Source organism: Balaenoptera physalus, assembly GCF_965194825.1.
Source record: "Balaenoptera physalus genome assembly, chromosome: X".
NCBI lineage: Eukaryota > Metazoa > Chordata > Mammalia > Artiodactyla > Balaenopteridae > Balaenoptera > Balaenoptera physalus.
Genome location: NC_138903.1, coordinates 34,380,600 through 34,399,188, shown reverse-complemented (window position 1 = coordinate 34,399,188; position 18,589 = coordinate 34,380,600). Strand labels below are relative to the sequence as shown.

General features: G+C 38.1%; 1 protein-coding gene across 18 annotated transcripts in view; it reads right to left on the bottom strand.

Annotated features, from left to right (window-relative positions):
• SYTL5 (synaptotagmin like 5) overlaps positions 1–18,589 on the bottom strand; it is a 292,517-nt gene that overhangs the window by 219,134 nt on the left and 54,794 nt on the right. The gene's annotated exons all lie outside the window — the stretch shown is intronic.

The following is an 18,589-nucleotide window of genomic DNA, read 5'->3' as shown; positions in this document are numbered from 1 at the left end:
GTCAGGGAGCTGCCTTTGTGACATCCTAAACTTTGGGATGTCACTGGTTCCCACTGTGCCCTAATCAGGCCTCAGCCAAGACATACCCATGACAGAAACGTGCTCACCCTGACTGGACCCTGATATTGAGGGAACTGTACTTGACGTTAACATTGTAGAAATAAATGTACGCTTCAATGGCAAACTTTTCCCTGTCCCTAGGGCACCACACCACATTATCTGATTCTAGCCTTGTACTGTCTTTGAGGTCTTTTACAACCTTTTGTTAGTTGTACATTACTGATAAACATATAAGATATCCTGTATAGTAGAGATTAAATTGTCCCCTTCTCATGATGTAATGAAACCAGTTTTGCTTGCATGTACACATTCATTTAAATATTCTTGATCAATATTCCTGTATCTAACGTTTGGATTCTCTTTGGAACCAGTTATAACATTTTTCCACTCCCTCATTGAGTAAAACAGAATCTTTTAACTCATGTTCATTTCATGTTTACTATGAGTGTCTTGATTTTATACAGTTTGAAAAATAACTTTTGATCATTTTGGAAGTTACAATGAGATGCTCGATGGATTCATCTATCAGAACCAGGTAAATATTGTAAAGAGAGGGCAAAGTGTACTTGGTGCTCAGTTTAAGCCCAGATGTGTCTCTTCTTGGCTGTCCTTGGTGAAGCCAAAGCACCAAGAGATGTTCCTTCTCATTTTTTTTCTCATTTTAATTTTCCTCTCCTCAAAGTTTGTGTTTCTGCTTTATTTTTGTTCATTTACAGCTGATAACAGTTACAGCCATTTCCATTCCAAAAGAGAAAGTAGAAAAAAGGACCCTCCGATTCAAGCAATTTCAATATCCAAGCAGGCAAACCTCCATAGGTTTCAAGGCCTGGGAATAATCCTTTGTGGCTTGAAGCTCATCCCTCTGATTCCATGACTTTACCCATGCCCATAGCTCCGCCCCATAGGCCCTGAGCTCTGCCTTCGGAAGCATCTTGCCTGTATTTTGAATGGAGCACATGTTTGCCACTGAGTACTATTATCAGCCTGTTTTCTGCTTGTCAAATTTTGGGAGTCCCACAGCCTCCTTTCATTTCATCTTTTATCCCTTCTTTCAGTTAGAGATGGCATTCTTAACGCTGACTTAACATGCTCAAAATCGTGTAGTCTCCCATATGTGTCTTGGGGAATTATGCCTTTAGACAAAAGGCTCATTCAGAGATTCCCTCCTGGAAAATCCCATCTCCATTCTTTGCTTCTGCTGAGATGGCTAGGGTCATCCATGATTCACAGCCCATTTTGCTTCGTGGAGCCCTCTGTTTGAATACTCTGATATTTTGATCCCATGGAGGTACTAGCAAAAGAATGTCTAGCTACATCCTTGATTTTATCTCTACAGGACACTTTCCTGACAGTGAATCCTTTCATTTTAATGTACTTTTGCAAACTGGATAGGCTGAGAATTTCTCATATCTTCAAGTCCTCTTTCTTTTTTGCTTAACAGTTCTTCCCTCAATTTATGTCTTTCCTCTAGTATTTTTACTACTGGTAGCAAGAAGAAACAAGGGCATGCCTTCAACACGTTCCTTGGAAATCTGCTCAGCTAAATTTTCAATTCATTGCTTACAAGTTCTGCTTTCCACATAACTGTAGGACACAATTCACCTAAAATTTATACCACTGTGTAACAAGAATCCCCTCTCCTCCAGTTTCCAAAATCATGTTCCAAATTGCCTTCTAAATCATCACCAACAGAGGGTGTGGAGAAGGAACCCTTCTACACTGTTGGTGGGAATGTAAATTGGTACAACCACTATGGAAAACAGTATGGAGATTCCTTAAAAAACTAAAAACAGAGTTGCCATATGATACAGCCATCCCACTCCTGGGAATATATCTGGAGAAAACCATAATTTGAAAAGATACCTACACCTTTATATTCATCACAGCACTATCTACAATAGCCAAGACATGGAAGCAACCTAAATGTTCATCAACAGATGAATAGATAAAGAAGATGTGGTACATATATATAATGGAATATTACTCAGCCATAAAAAAGAATAAATTAATGCCATTTGCAGCAACATGGATGCAACTAGAGATTATCATAGTAAGTGAAGTAAGTCAGACAGAGAAAGGCAAATATATGATATTGCTTATTTGTGGAATCTAGAAAAAAAATGATACAAATGAACTTCTATACAAAACAGAAATAGACCCACAGACATTAGAAAACAAACATGGCTACCAAAGGGGAAATAAGGGGGAGGGATAAATTGGGAGTTTGGAATTAACAGATATACACTACTATATATAAAATAGATAACCAACAAAGACCTAATGTATAGCACAGGGAACTATACTCAATATTTTGTAATAACCTATAAGGGAAAACAATCTGGAAAAGAATATATATATATATACACACACATACACACACACACACACATACACACACATACACACACACACAAAGAACTGAATCATTTTGCTGTACACCTGAAACTAACACATTGTAAATCAACTATACTTCAATAAAAAATAAATTAAATTTTTAAAAAGAAAAATAAATCTTCACCAGCAACACCTGTGACATTCATATTTCTAGCAATAGTCTGTTTATGATGATTTAGGTATTCTCTATGACAATATAGGCTTTCTCTACTGCGTTCCTCACTTCCTTCTGAGCCCTCACCAGCAGCACTTTTAACATTCATATTTTTATTAACGGTCAACTAATCTAGAATTTTTCTGTCATGCTCCTCAAAATTATTGCAACCTATAGCCATTATCCAATTCCAAAGCCACTTCTACATTTTTAGGTATTTGTTATAGCTGCAACCTACTTCCTGGCACCAAAATCTGTATTAGATTCCCATGGCTGCTAAAACAAATTTCGTAGCTTAAGCCAACACATATGTAGTCTCGTACAGCTCTGGGGGTAAGAAGTTCAGAATGGTTTCACTGGGCTGAAAACAACTTGCCAATGGGGCCATGCTCCCTCTGGAGGCTCTAGAGGACAATCTGTTTCCTGGCCTTTTCCAGAACCCAGAGCTACATTCCTTGAATTTCTTGTCCCCTTCCTTCAACTTCACAGCCAGCAAGGTAGCATCTTGCTTCAAGTGGTCAAATTTCCTCCTTCTGTATCAAATCTATCTCTGCCTCCCTCTAATAAGGACATGTGTGTTTACACTTGGGCTCTGTCAGGTAATACAGAATCATACTCCACCTCAACATCGTTGCCTCAATCTTATATGTGACTTCTCTCTTGCCATATAAGGGAACATCGCAGATTCATGGGATTTGGATCTGATTATCTTTGGTGGCCACTATTCAGCCTATCACAGGAGGTATTCCCAGGAAACTCTAGTAGGGAAGTGAGGAATTTAGACAGGGAAGGGAAGGAAGCGAATAAAGTGTTCATTATTAATCAGCTTATGATCCCTGAAGAACTTTCGGGAACACTAGAAAACACACTTTCCAGGGGAAGATAATGCCCCAGCATTCTGGACTATCATGCAATTGGGCAGGGTGGGCTCACAACCTAATAAAAACCCTCACACAAAGAAATACAGGTTCTGACATTTGAAAGTCAGGCAAATATGCTTCTAAATGGTACAGGCTGTGTACCTCCTTATAAAGTCTTTTCTTTTCTCTTTGCCTCCTGCCTGCTCTTCCTTCCTCCATTTAACAAATGTTTATTGTGCAGCTACCTGGGATCAAGCACTGAGTTAGATGCTGGATATTCAATGTTAAACAACACAGACATTATCTCATCCTTATTGAGCATCCAGTCTAGTAGGAAATGGCAAATGTTAAACAAATGCCCAAAGAAATATATGATTCCAAATTGTGGTGCATGATCTAAAGCAGAGTTTATCAACCTCAGCACTATTGGCAGTTGGATAATTCTTTGCTGTTGGGTAGGAGGACTGTTCGTGGCATAGCAGGATATTTAGTAATATCCTTCGCCTCTAACCCACTAGATGATAATAGCACCCTCCAGTTGTGATGCCAAAAAAGTATCTAGAGACATTGTCAGATGTCCCCTTAGAGGGCAAAATTATTCTCAATTGAGAACTACGTTACATTAAAAAATATACATTACAAATAAATTACTTTAAGATATAGTAAGGGGATGTAACTTAGATGGAGTAATCAAGGAATAATTCTCTGAGGAAGGGACATTAAAACTAAGAGCTGGCACAAGAATAGGGAATGAGGCAGAAAAGTGGTAAGACAAAGAACATTCCAGAAAGATGGCAAGGGCAAATCTCTAAACTGGTAAAGTACTTGGGATGTTTTAAATAAAAGGTAGTAAGTGTAACTGAACATGACTGCAAGAAAGAAGGGAGGTTGAGATGACCTTGTATCCACCCAGAAGCAATAAAAAATCTGGACTTTAATAGACTTCCTGGCGCTTAGATCCGTTTCTCAAATCTGGATCAACAGGAACACAATTTACATATATATTTTTAAATTAACTAGTGTTAAAATAGAAAAAGGTCCTAAAAAAACAAGGAAGCGTAGGCTGAATGGTTGTAATACTGTGTAGCAGACTGTTTGAAGAAGTGGCCACAAGTGTCCCATTCTCTGCGTCCACATTTTTTAAAATGTGACTCAGCAGCTCCCCTAATCAAGACGTGGTGCCTATATCCCCACCTCTTAAATCTGGGCTGGCCTTACCACCTAAAATGGGGAAGTGATTGTGGACTAGTAATGGGCCTGGTCCTCAACAGACTTTATGTTCTTTTACTCTTACTTGAAACACTTACTTCTGTCATGCCAATAAGCATAAGCTAGCCTGCTGGAGGATGAGAGACCGTGCGAAGCTGAGCCGAATCACCCCAGTCATCCCTTCGAAGGCCTTAGATACACGAGCCCAGTCATGATCAGCAAAGTCAAATCATCCCCTTTTTGTGGTATTAGTTATACATACTAAATCTATAGATGTCACAAAATCAATAATACATTGACATAGTAATTACTTATTTTATAATTTTACACTTTTATAACTTTAAAGGAGAGGAGAACAAACATGTATTTATAGATTTTGTTATATTAACTTCCTTATTTGTCATTTATGGTTCTCTCCATTTGTTCCTATGGATTCCACTTACCACGTGGCGTCATTTTCTTAACTCAATACAACTTTGCTTCCTCCCCATCCCCTCTGTGCTGTTATTAGAATATATATATTGCATTTTCATATCTTATATGCACAGCAGTACACTACACAATTTTTAAATCAGTTAAGAGAAGAAAGGAAAATAAATATGCATCTATACTGTCTTTTAAAATGACAGTTACCTTTACCAGTACTTTTTTTGGATATTGATTTGAATTACTGCCTGGAGTTGCTTGCTTTCAGCCTGAATAACTTCCTTTCACTTTTCTACATCCTCTTTCTTTCTGCTCCTCAAACTGGGAAATCTCAATTGTCCTATCATGAAGTTCACTGATTCTTTCTTCTGCCAGCTGAAATCTACTGGTTAGTCCTTTAGTCAATTTTTCATTTCAGCTGTTGTAATTTTCAACTCCAGAACTTCCATTTGGTTCCTTTTTATGATTTCTATTTCTTTATTGGTATTCTCTATTTGATGCAGCACTGTCGTCATATCTTCCTTTATTTCTTTAATCATGGTTTCCTTTAGTCCTTTGAACATATTTATAATGGTAACTTTGAAGTCTTTGTCTACTAAATCCCACACCTGGTCGCTCTCACAAGTTTCTGTTGTCTGCTTTTGTTCAGGCGGATGGGTCATACTTTCTGCTTTCTTTGCATGTCTCACAATTTTTTGTTGGAAACTGGAAATTTTAGATAGCATATTGTAGCAACTCTGGGTATTGGTCCCACCACCAAGTGCTTATTATTTCTGTTTAATTCTGTAGTAATTGGCTGGATTATTTTAGTGAAGTCTATAACCTCCCTCCACATCGTGAAGCCTTTGATGTTGTTCTTCATGGGGTGCAGGCTTGGGTATGACCCCAGTCACCCTGGGAAGACACTGGCTTGGGGAGAACTCTCTTTATCCCTTCTCTGACCATACCCAAGGGTTAAGTTCCACTAATTGCCAGTTGATTGCTCTATTGTTTTTAACAGTTCCCTGAGGGCATGAATTGTACCATACACTGGTACAATCAAATCCAGGCTCTTTAGAAAGGTTAGTTGCTTAGGTCAACGTTTAAAGTTTGTTCTGTCCCCAGGAAGGCTCCTCCCAGGTGCCACTTTCTCAGCTTCTCTCCAGAAAACTGGCCAGCCGATAGTTTTGTCTGGATCGCCAATTAATCTACCAATCTCTTCCCAGTTGCCTTTCATCACAACTTCCCACTTCCACTGTTTTTGAGAGCACTCTAAGGTTTGAACTTCTCCATACTCTGCTACAAATGAAATCAGTTCCTTTGGTAAGAGATTCAGTGTTCTCTGTTTTATGGCCTGCTTCACCTCCAGGGCAATTCTCTGAGCCTTGGCTCTGGAACTGAGGGTGGGGACAAATGGAACACTTTTTTCTGAGTGACATCCTATTGTAGGAGCTAAACACTTGAGGGTGAAGTAGCCTCAGGTCTTCTCGGCTTGCCTCTCTCTGTGTGCATCACCATGAAAGGGTGGTCAGGTCCCAGTATACTCAGTGATGCTGCATCCAAGGTAGAACCTCCATCCCATGAGTGGGGATTGGGAGGAAGAAGCCAGTCCCCATCTCTGAGCCACACTTGCCCAGAACACAGCCTAAGTAACAAACAGCTGGGGGCAGAATGAGAAATGCTGATATCCTGCCCCTCCCCTTAAGATAGCCCTTGGACTAGGAGCTGGAGGGAAGAGCCCTGTGCCCTTTGCTGCACCAGTCCTGAGTGGAGTTTCCATTTCGCTGAATGGGAGGGAAGAAGGATGGAGTGGGTATCAGTTCAAAGACCTTAGACTCTTGCTGCTATCTCCATGTTTTAATAGATTTTCTTGAATAAAAAAAGATTTCTTGAAATCTTTAATAGATTTCTTCATCTCCTGTATGCTCTTAAGATCATCTCCAGAAGTGTTAAATGGTTGTTTTAAAAACAATTTTCATCAATTTTCTGGGGAATTGGTCTACAGAGCATGTCTCACTTCCCTGCTAGAAGTGGAACTCTGGTTGTGATTTTTAAGTTACTATTGTTTGCTTGCTGACTATACAGCATTATTGTAGCAAGAGATAACTGATGCACACCACTTACTCATGGAACCACTAGAACCCCAGGCTCTCAGTACTTTATGTGGAATCCAGAGTATTCCCTCTTTTACAGCTGAAACCACTACAGGGATTTAGTGCATTAAATCACTTCTACGGTAAATAATCCAGTGGACTGAAAAATACTTCATGTCGTCTCCAAAAGTGATTCTCAAAAATGAGTTCTACTGGAAGAATCTGACTTATGGAGAGGCTTAAGTGAAGTTTAATTCTTTAGGCAATAAGAAGTGGCCAATTATTTACTGCATTACAGGAAAAAAAATACTCTCAAAATTCACAGTGGCAAGCAAAACAGTAAGATTGAAGATCTGCTTTTAATTAAAAGGAGCCATCACTGCATTTGAAAACAGCACTTCATGAAAGCTGAACTCGCAGAGTGAGATCCTCCTTCTCCAGACATTTGATCAGGTCTGACATAGAAAGCGAGAGAAAGAAGAGTGGGTAGTGTCACATCTAAAAACTTCCTTGCTTTAATTCCAGAGCCAGAAATATCGACTACCTAGTGTACTTCACCCAAAATACAAACAAAATGTCAAAATCACTGAACAGGAAATTAATCACATCTAACTATCAATAGAATCTTCTAATAAAGATAACTAAAGAATCCAACGGCACTGTCAGAAGATTTTTCCATCACAGAATCCCTTTTCTTGACCTACATGAGCACACATCCCTGGGGCCTCACAGTTTAGCAGCTGACTTCTCTGCCACAACATATCCAAATTTTTTAAAGAGCAAAATCTGCATGGTGGATATTAGCCAAACCTATTGTAATCATTTTATCATATATGTAAATCAAACCATCGTGCTGTATGCCTTAAACTTATACAGTGATGTATGCCAATGATTACTCAATGAAACTGGAAAAAAAACCAAAACAAAACTTGCAGTTCACTTTCTGAGTCCTTGGGAATTCTAATTTTGATCTATAAAGATCTTTAATTACAACAACTGAAAATTTGAAATATCTATCAACATGTCAAAATTTTCAAATACGGGCAAGTCACACAAATTCAGGCAATCACACTTGCTGACCTCTGGGGCCTAAGTCAAAAGGGAAGCCAGCAAGCCCAATGCTCAGAAACTGATAGTCTGAGTTGCTGGTAACAGACTGCTATGGCAGGAACAGTCCCAAAACACCAGTTTCAGGAAGTAGCTTCAAACATCTCCAATTTGGTCTTTCCTAAATGCAAGAGACATTATACGATGTATTTCCTACATATAGATTTCACTGCAAAAATTTCACATAAAAGTTGTGCTCATAATATATTAAGTTAAATAATATATTAAGTTAAAATACTGGGTCATAAACCACAATGAACCCTATGATCTCAACCTTAAAATGTGTATCCTTCTTTATTCTCCTATACCTCCACTCTCAAGCTCACTTTCTCCCACTTTTATGGTCAGCAAATGTCCTTAAAGTCCTCAAAGACCCAGATAAAACATTACTTCCTCTTTGAAGCTTCTTCTCACATTTTTAGACAAACTTTTTCTTGTATTTGGTCTCCAATGGCCCTCTCTAGAAAATAATACACTAATATGATGTTAGTTACCATTTCCACAGGGAGGGACTATGGGGCACTTATATTTTCCTGTTTATACTTGTCTGTATTCCATAATTGTTTACATGAAACATGTACTACTTTTGTAATAAGAAACAATAAACGTTCCTTAGAAAAAGAAAAGGAAATCATGTTCAATTGGGCTTAGCAGAGGAACTTTAATTTTTAGGATATGGTATGTGACCGCCGGTACTCAAGATGACCTAGAAAAAGGCAGAGTCTGCAACTACTGTGGTGCATTTCTCAAAGGTTGGGGTGGCTCTAGGCCATGACATTTCAAAACACATGAAACAACTCCTGGTCTCCTTCTCACCCTCTGTCCCTCCTCTCATATCTCCTATTTTTAATTTCATTGTTTCCCCAGCTGTACAACCAGCTCTCAAAGTCATCCTGGAGCAACCTCTCTCACTCACTACCATGTTCATTGAGTACCAATCTCCACTCTTCCTCGGAAACATTCCTCAAACCATCCTGATTTTCACTGTCACAGTCAGGTCATTTCTTTTTGCCCGGAGATTTGTCACCGGCTCCTGCAGGTTCCTCTGGTCTAGCCTCATCCGTTTCCAAGTTATCTTCTCACTGTTCCTGTTTTTTCTCCCCCCACCCCAAATCTAACAGCTTTTAAGCCTCACCCCACTCCCTTCTCCTTCTGTCCCACAAGTGGGCAAGCTTATAAGAAAGTCTGGGTGCTTCCTCCTTGGGTGCTAGTTCCCCATGTGTAGGAACCTTTATGCTGACCCCACTCCCTAACCACCATAAAACCCAGAGCCAGCCTTCTCTCCCTGCTCGCTCTCTCAATCCATTTTAGGACCTACTTGGGAGCTAGCCTGTTCTACCCAGAAAGCCTCATTACAAGAGTGATGCATCTTTTCATACCCTCTTGGGGAGGGGGGTGTCTTGGAGTGGGGGGGAGAGAGGGAGAGGGAGAAGGGGAGAGGGAGAAGGGGAGAAGGGGAGAGGGAGAGGGAGATCACTGATTTCCACTTTGTAACCAAGTTTGGGGTAAGAGGCCATCCTGTATCTTAAAGGTGGCCACAGAAGTGTCCCCCTACTGTTCAGTCCCTGCTGCCCTGCAAAGTAGAGTACAAAGCTCTCAGCACATCCCATAAGGCTCTCCGCCATCTCTCCCCAGCCCACCCCCTAGCCTCTTCTGCCCATCTCCTTCTCCACACACAAACATATGCTTATCTATTTCCAGAATATTCCATGGCCTACCGTGATCTCTGATTTTTATCTGCTTTTCCCTTTGCCTGGAATGTCCTTCCTACTTCCACTTCCCCCTTCCTTTCCCAACTCCCAAGCTACCTTCTTTCTCCCCAATGTCTACAAAATGTTTTCCCTATCCCCTAAGACCAAGTAAAAACGTGATGTCCTCTTAAAGTCTCCACTAACTTTTCTAAATAGAGATTTTCTCTTCTGTTCCCAGTCTATGATGGCACTTCAATCACTATTCTTGCTTGCTTACAGGTCTCTCTTCCCCTGCAAGGCTCTGAACTTTTTGATGGCAGAAATCTTCTTTTCTTCACTTAATATGCTTTGTCTCTAGCACACGCTTATGAATATCATCAGTGCTGAAAAATACTGTGTGAAAAAAATTAAAATGAACAAAACAAAACAAAAAACCCAAAATACTGACTGAGTGAATAAGCAGTGATTTTTTTTCAAAATAAAGTGGAAATCTTGTTAAGAATGAAAGAATGTTGGTAAACAAAATATGTCGAGCTCTTTGAGATATAGCAAGAAATAGAATTTTTCTATATTTGTCTCTAGCGTTATATGCAAATGACTGTTAAGACATTGTTGCGTGACTAATGAAAAAACTGTAAAATAGTTACAATCTAGCCACTAAAGACCTTTATTTTGGGGGAGTAGCAAGGTGAGATGAGTTATTTATCATTCCCAGATCATAAACATTTCATCACTACTGAGTTACATTCCTTGTGGCCTAAATGATGCTTCTCTGTTAAATTTAATAGCCATAGAAGAAGCAATGTGACTGCTATGGCTCAATAATCATGAGATAATTAGTTAACAAAATGAAATTGACTCTTGTGGCTCATTCTCCCCTCCCATAAAAACAAATCTGGAAACTAATGGGTTCAGTGCTTTCTTCCATTTTGGCCAGTTTGCTTATGGAAGACTTAAGAAAATCTTCTCACCATGATGATGGCAACTATCTCCATCTTTCCTTGAAACCACTTTAAGTCCATAGCTGCTAACTTCCTCTAAGAAAATGATAAGCTTATCATGACAAGAGGGATAGTTAGCACATTGGATCACATTTCACTGTCACTCAAAAAATATTAATTGAGCATCTACTATGAAACTTCTATCACAGCACTCAATCCACTGTTCCCTGCTTCTCTCTCTTCAAGTTCCTGTCCCCCTGCAAGTCTCTGAGCTTTAGACAGCAGGGATCATCCTATTTTCACCTAATACCTACTACTATGTACTGGGTTGGCACATGGATCCAGCGCTGAAGGAGATATGGCCTCATTACCTTGTGGAACTTACTGATACCTAAAGACTGCAAATCCTGAAAGCAATGGAATGATACAGATATAAATTTCTATACTGAGCTTTGCAAAATCAACAGCCTAAATACATAAGAAAAAAACCAAGCTTGAGAGTACTTCATCTGAAAAGACATGAGCTACTGCTCTTGTAGTCCAAAAGCTCAGTGAGATGTGCTCATAGGTTTATGCAGTTGCTAAGGAAAATAATAAAAGTCAAATATCTGACTGCTTTCACAGCCTCTATACATGACCCACTGTTATGGCCATGGGAGGACTGATACGGTGATAAATCCATGGACTCCAACCTTCACCAAGTTTTTAAGCCTGCATGGCAATCGCGGCACTCAATCACACGTTCCCTAGTTGGTTCCTTTGCCCATTCCCACCGGTATCATTTTTTAACTTCCACTCCTCTCTTCAAACCTTGTTTTCCCTCACTTCCTATCCCATCATAGCAGATGTTGTCAGCTCCTGCAAATAACCCCTCAGCCCCCACCATTTCCAGTTTGTGCTGGCTTCACCCTACTGCAGCTCTCAGGAGATGATAGATGGCAGTTAGAGGACAAATGTTTCAGTTCTCTTGCCCCTAAGATGGGATAATCCTGATGTATGTTCTGCACTGTTTCTTAGCTTTTCCCAGAAGGACTGAGTCCCAGTTGCCCATGGCAGAAACCTCTTCCATAACACACATTTTATCGGCTTACTTCTCTTCCCTATCTTCATTCCTTAACTAAAACTAATGGTGATTCTTGGAATGAACTTCCAAATAAACACTTGCACACAAACCTTGTCTCAGGGTCAGCCTCTGAGGGTACAAAGCTAAGGCACTTTCTTTCGGCAAAAGTACTCACTTACTCTACAGAGAGACCAGACTCCACCCCAGTCCCAGGCACAGGTGGTCTTATGACCCTGGAGCTCCAGTTACAAACTTAACCTAATCCACACTCATACTTCCCTCCCACCTTTTAACTTCAGTGGAAGAGTTGTAGATTCTTTTCCTTAAGATTAATCCCCTGATTCGTTATCTACAGTCATTAGTCTTAAAGCTTAAAAAAAACCACATTTTATTTTGAAGTAATTTCAGACTCCTAGAATTTTCTTTTTAAGTACAAAAATTCCCAGATACCTTTCAACCAGGTCTCCAAAATGTTAACATTTTACCATGCCTGCTTCATCATTCCCTCACTGTTTTGTTTTGTTTGTTTTTTTAACAGTGGTTCTCAAACTGTGACAAAGGACCTTTTAAAAAAATATCCAATCCACTGAGGACCAGTTTTTTGTCTTATGCTTTTGTAAAACATAATAAAAGTGAATCACTGCAAAAGCAGAAATGACCAAAGAAGGATATACAAAGTACAAGCTCCTAGTTTTTAAATATTTATATTCAATTGGTATCAAATGACTGTGTCAAAAAACTATTAAAATTTCTAAATGTTTATTTTTCATTTCCATATTTATTGTGTCTCAGACCAGTAACTCAGAGTTCATGGACTGGCATGGGTCTGCCAACCACAATGAGCAGCATTACTGTAGATAACAAAATCCACTGTCAAGGTTCTCACTCTCCAACCATGACATTTCAACCTCCCCCTCCACCACAATAGCCTTTTCTTTCATAAGCATGCTCAAATATTTTCCTTCTTCAAACAACAACATGGACAACTCACAGTACCATCTCCAGGTACCACCTTATCTTTCTATCCTTATGAAAAAAGATTTTCATGTCCTATCACTGCGTCTTGTATTTACTACTTGGTGCCTTTTAATCTGTCTCGACCAGTTCAGAAGACTGCTTCTGCCATGGACCCAGTAACCTTCCAGTTACTAAGTCCATGAAATACATGCAGATCTCCAGCCTGTGAGAAGTGGGCCACTCCCTCCCTTTCCTCAACCCTTCTTCTCCCTCAATTTTTGGGACATGATCTTCTCTGGGTTTCCTCTTACATACATACATACATCTTTTCTCAGTACTTCTCAGTTTCCTTTCAAGGATTCTCTCCCCATAGATCTCTATTTTCATTCATTTTGAACAAACACTTCCATTCACATGTTGCAGTAAACATCTTTTACTGATGATTCCAAAATATATATATCTGGAGTCCAGACCTGTCTTGGAGCTACCAATGTTTGTCCCACCACTTGGCCCAAACTAACCTCATTCTAACTCTGCCACCTGGTAAAGTCACTTATTCATGTCCCTTAATTTTCTCTAATTTTCAGTTTTTGTATCTGTAAAATGGGAATAATAGCTGACTCAGAGGACTGTTGTACAGATTAAATGGTACAATGCACGTAGGAACATATAGCAGTGCCTGACCACGGTAAGTCCTCAATACACATTAGATATTATCATTATCTACTTCCTCCTGGATTTTCTTCTCACATCAGTCCCTTATCATATTGAATGTGGCTAATACCTTATCAGATTATTTTCTCTCCCTCCCTTCCTTTCATCCTTTGACAAATATTCACTTAGTGCCTGCTATATGCTAGGTACTATGTAAGGTGCTAGGGATAAAACACTGACTAAGAAAGACAGTTCCAAGCAACCTAAATGTCCATTGACAGATGACTGGATAAAGAAGGTGTGTGTGTGTGTGTGTGTGTGTGTGTGCGTGCGTGCGTGCGTGCACGCGTATATATATACACACTATATTCCATTATATATAGTGTAATACTCTCTCTATATATATGTATATATACATATATATATAAATAAAATAATGGAATACTACTCAGCCATAAAAATAACAAAATTTTGCAATTTGCAGCAACATGGATGGACCTAGAGGTTATCATACTAAGTGAAGTAAGTCAGACAGAGAAAGCCAAATATCGTATGATATCACTTATATGTGGAATCTAAAATATGACACAAATGAACTTATTTACAGAACAGAAACAGACTCACAGACAGAGAAAACAAACTTATGGTTACCAAAGGGGAAATGAAGGAGAGGGATAAATTAGGAATTTGGGATTAAAATAGACACACTACTATATACAAAATAACCAACAAGGTCCTACTGTATAGCACAGGGAACTCTACTCAATATTCTTTAACAACCTGTAAGGGAAAAGAATCTGAAAAAGAATAGATATATACAGATATAACTGAATCGCTGTGCTGTACACCTGAAACTACCACGATATTGTAAATCAACTATACTTCAAAAAAAAAAGTCCCCACCCCCATTAAGTTTATACTCTAGTGGTAATACAGATGTTAGTTAATTCACTACAGTACAGAAACTTGGGTGTCATCTTCTTCTTTCTCTCTCCTTACCCTTGTCCCATGTCTTCTGACTTCCATCAGTGATGAAACCCTTTCCATTTTTTTCTCCTTATCTCTGAAGTCTATTCCTTCCTCGAGCTCTGTGCCGTCCAATACAGTAGCCACTAGCCACATGTAGACATTTAAATTTAGATTTACAGTAAATAAAATAATAAAATTAAAAATTCAATTCCTTTGTCTCACTGGACACATTTCAAGAACTCAGTAGAAACATGCAGCCAGTGGCTACCGCATCAGAGCAGCTCTAGAACATTACCATCATACCAGAGAACTCTACTGGACAGCACTGTTCTAGCTTCAATGCCCTAAAGCAGAGCCTTACCATCTCTTTCCAAGATTACTAAAACAGCCTAGGTATTAGTCTTTCAGCCTTTGTCCTATCCCCTCAATCTATGCTCCACTTGTTTCCCAGAATGATTTCCAGAACGCAAATATAACCATGTTACTCCCCTGTTAGCAATTCTTTAATACTCCTCCACTGTTTGGGGGTCAAAAGCTTTGTAGCCTGACTAATAATACCCTGCATTATCTGGCCTCAGCCTAACTCTCAGTCCTAATTTTTTGCAATTACCTCTACAGCTCAAGTCACAGCGACCTAGAATAGCCAAAACAGTTTTAAAGAGGAGAACAAATTGGAGGGCATACATTACCTGACTTAAAGTCTTATTATAAAGCTATAGTAATAAAGACAGTGTAGTATTGGTGAAATGATAGACATACAGAATTAACAGAATTAAAGGTCCAGAAGTAGACCCAAAATATATGGTCAGTTGATTTTCAATAAAGTCACCAAGAAAATTCAATGGAGAAATGATAATCTTTTCAACAAATGGTGCTTGCACAATTGGATATCCATATGGGAAAAATGAACCTCAGCCCTTACCTATAATTAATTAATTAACATCTTATCATAGTGTGTGTGCATATATATATCATATATCATATAAACTAATATATGTACATACTAATATAATACATATAATTATAGTATTATAATTATATATTTATTATAATATTAATATAAAATGTATATTAGTTTTGATTATATTATATATGATATATACACACATATATTAGTTTAGATCATATTATGTATGATGTATATAATAATATACTGTGATATATATAATATATAATAATAGTAATATATGACATCTACATATGATATACCATAAATTAGAAATGGATCACAGACTGAAACATGGAAGCTAAAACTAGAAAACTTCTAGAAGAAAATAGGAGAAAATTTTTGTGATGTTGGTTTAGAGAAAGATTTATTAGTAAGACACCAAAAGCATGAACCATTAAAAAAAAGGATAAATTGGACTTTATCAAAATTAAAAGACACCATTAAGAAAATTAAAAGGTAAGCCAAAGAACAGGAGAAAATAAATATACATATGTCTGACAAAGAACTGGTATCTAGAATATACAAAACTATGTTATGCTTCAAAAATCAACCCAATTAAAAATGGGCGAAAGACTTTAACAGGAACTTCATGAAAGAAGATAACATAATTGGCCAGTAGGCACATGAAAAGATATCCAACATCTTTAAAATATATCTGGAATTTTAGGGAAATGCAAATTAAAATACAACGAGATACAAGTACATGAACACTAGGATGACTAAAATAAAAAGTCAACAGCAACAACAATATCACGTGTTAGAGAGGATGTGGAAATACTGGAACTCATACATTAACGGTAGGAAAGTAAAATGGTAAAACCACTTTGAAAAACTTTTGTCAGCTTTGTTAAAAGCTAGACATTTACCAAACTGCCCAGCCATTCCACTCGTAGGCATTTTCCCAAGAAACATGAAAATACATGACCCTAAAAAAACTTGTACATGAACGTTCGTACAAGATTTTATTCATAATTGCCCTAAACTGAAAACAATGTGAATATCCATCAACAAGTGAAGGATAAACGAAAGGCAGAATATCCATACATGAAATACCACTCAGGAATAAAAGGGAACAAATTACTCATAGACACAACAGTATGAATAAATCTCAAAATCAGTGAAAGAAGCCAGACACAAAATTGTACATGCTGTATGATTCCATTTACATAAAATTCTAGAAAGTGCAAACTAATCCATAGAGACAGAAAGCAAATAATTGTTGTGCTGGTGCCAGGGGTGGAGGGGGGGATTGACTGCAAGGGGCCCTAGGAAACTGGAAATATTCTGTAAATTCATTGTGGCAGTGGTTTCATGGGTGTATACACGGATCAAACCTTATCGAATTTCCTTATGTTGAAGCCCTAGTACCCAATATGATACTATTCGGAGATGAGGCCTTTGGGAGGCATTTAGAATTAGACGAGGTCATGAGGGTAGGGCCCTCATGATGGGGTTAGTGCCCTAATAAAAAGATACACCAAAGAGCTTGCTGAGTCTCTCGCTCTCCACCATGTAAAGACACAATGAGAAGGCTGCCATCAGCAAGCTGATCTCAGGCTTCCAGCCTCCAGAACTATGAGAAATAAATTTCTGTTGTTTAAGCCACCCAGTCTATGGTAACTTGTTAGAGAGGTGCAATCTGACTAATATGTCATTCATAATCAGCGAAATGCAAATTAAAATGCCAATGAAGTACAATTTAATTTCATACCCATCAGATTAGTAAACATTTAAAGGTTTTTATAAAGATAGTAATGAGACAAACTCCTAAAAAGCCATTGGCCAATGTCTTTAAATGTTGAAGATCTTCACCCCCTATGACCCAGGAATTTTACTCTGTAATAAACTATCTAGAGAAACTCCTGCACACAGGCACAAGAACTATGATAAATATGTTTGCTACCACACTGTTTGATGTGGCAAAATATCTGAAACAACACAGTAGTTAATTCTTCAGAAATAATAATTAAACAGTGGTATGTTCATACCGTGAAATTTTATGTAGCAATGAAAATGAATAAACTCTTCAAACCCTTCCCCATCAGTGGAGAACCATCTCCAGAGACCAGTGATGGCCACTTTCATTTACTGCTCATTTCTTCACATTTATCCTTAGTGCTATATATTTTTAGGAAAATATGTGGGAAAGATTTCCACGCTCAGAATCAAAGGAATTTCATTTTAATTATGGCCTGCCCTACCTACGAATTTCTTGGCCACAGACAATTTATTAAATTATTCTGAGTCCACTGCCTTATAGTGACCACAAGATTTTCTGTTACCTCTAAGTGATGAAAAAAAGTTGTGAAGCCTGCTCAAATTTCATCCTGGACAAGAAAAAGAATTATTTCCATTAAATTTAGTGGGATAGTGATAGAGAAAAATAAATTGGCTTTAATGATTACAATCTGAACCCCATTTGATCAATGTCCTCATTACCAATACATTTTCAATCCAAGTGTCATGAAAATATAAAGGGTAATGCTATATTATTTTTCTTGTTGAAATCCTATGAAAGAGGTTGAGTGAGTATGGTTTTATTCAAAAGAGACTGTGCACCACGATGTGAATATACGTAACATTACCAAATTGTACACTTAAAAATGGTTAAGATGGTAAATTTTATGTTATGTATTTCATACCACAATGTAAAAAAAAAAAAATTCAGCGAACTATACACTAAAATATGTGCATGATATTATACATAAATTTCATCACAATAAAGTAAATTTTTAAAAGCCTATCAAATTGTATACTTTAAATGGATGCACTTTATTGTACATAAATTATATCTCAATAAAGTTGAAAAATTTTAAAGAAGTCATACTGAATCCTTTCTTGTTGCTTAAGCATGGCATGTTCTCTCATCTCGGTGCCATAATAAATAGTGTTCCTTCTCTTTAGAACGTGCCCTGTTCCTCACCCCGATTACCCAACTTTGCCTGCTAACTCTTCCTCTGTCTTTTGATATTAGCTCTAATGTCTGCTGAATCTAGAAAACCTTTTCGCACCAAATCTGGGCTAGCTGCCCTCCTAATTGTTCCCACGGCATTCTATGCTTAATTGAATCAGCACATGGAAAA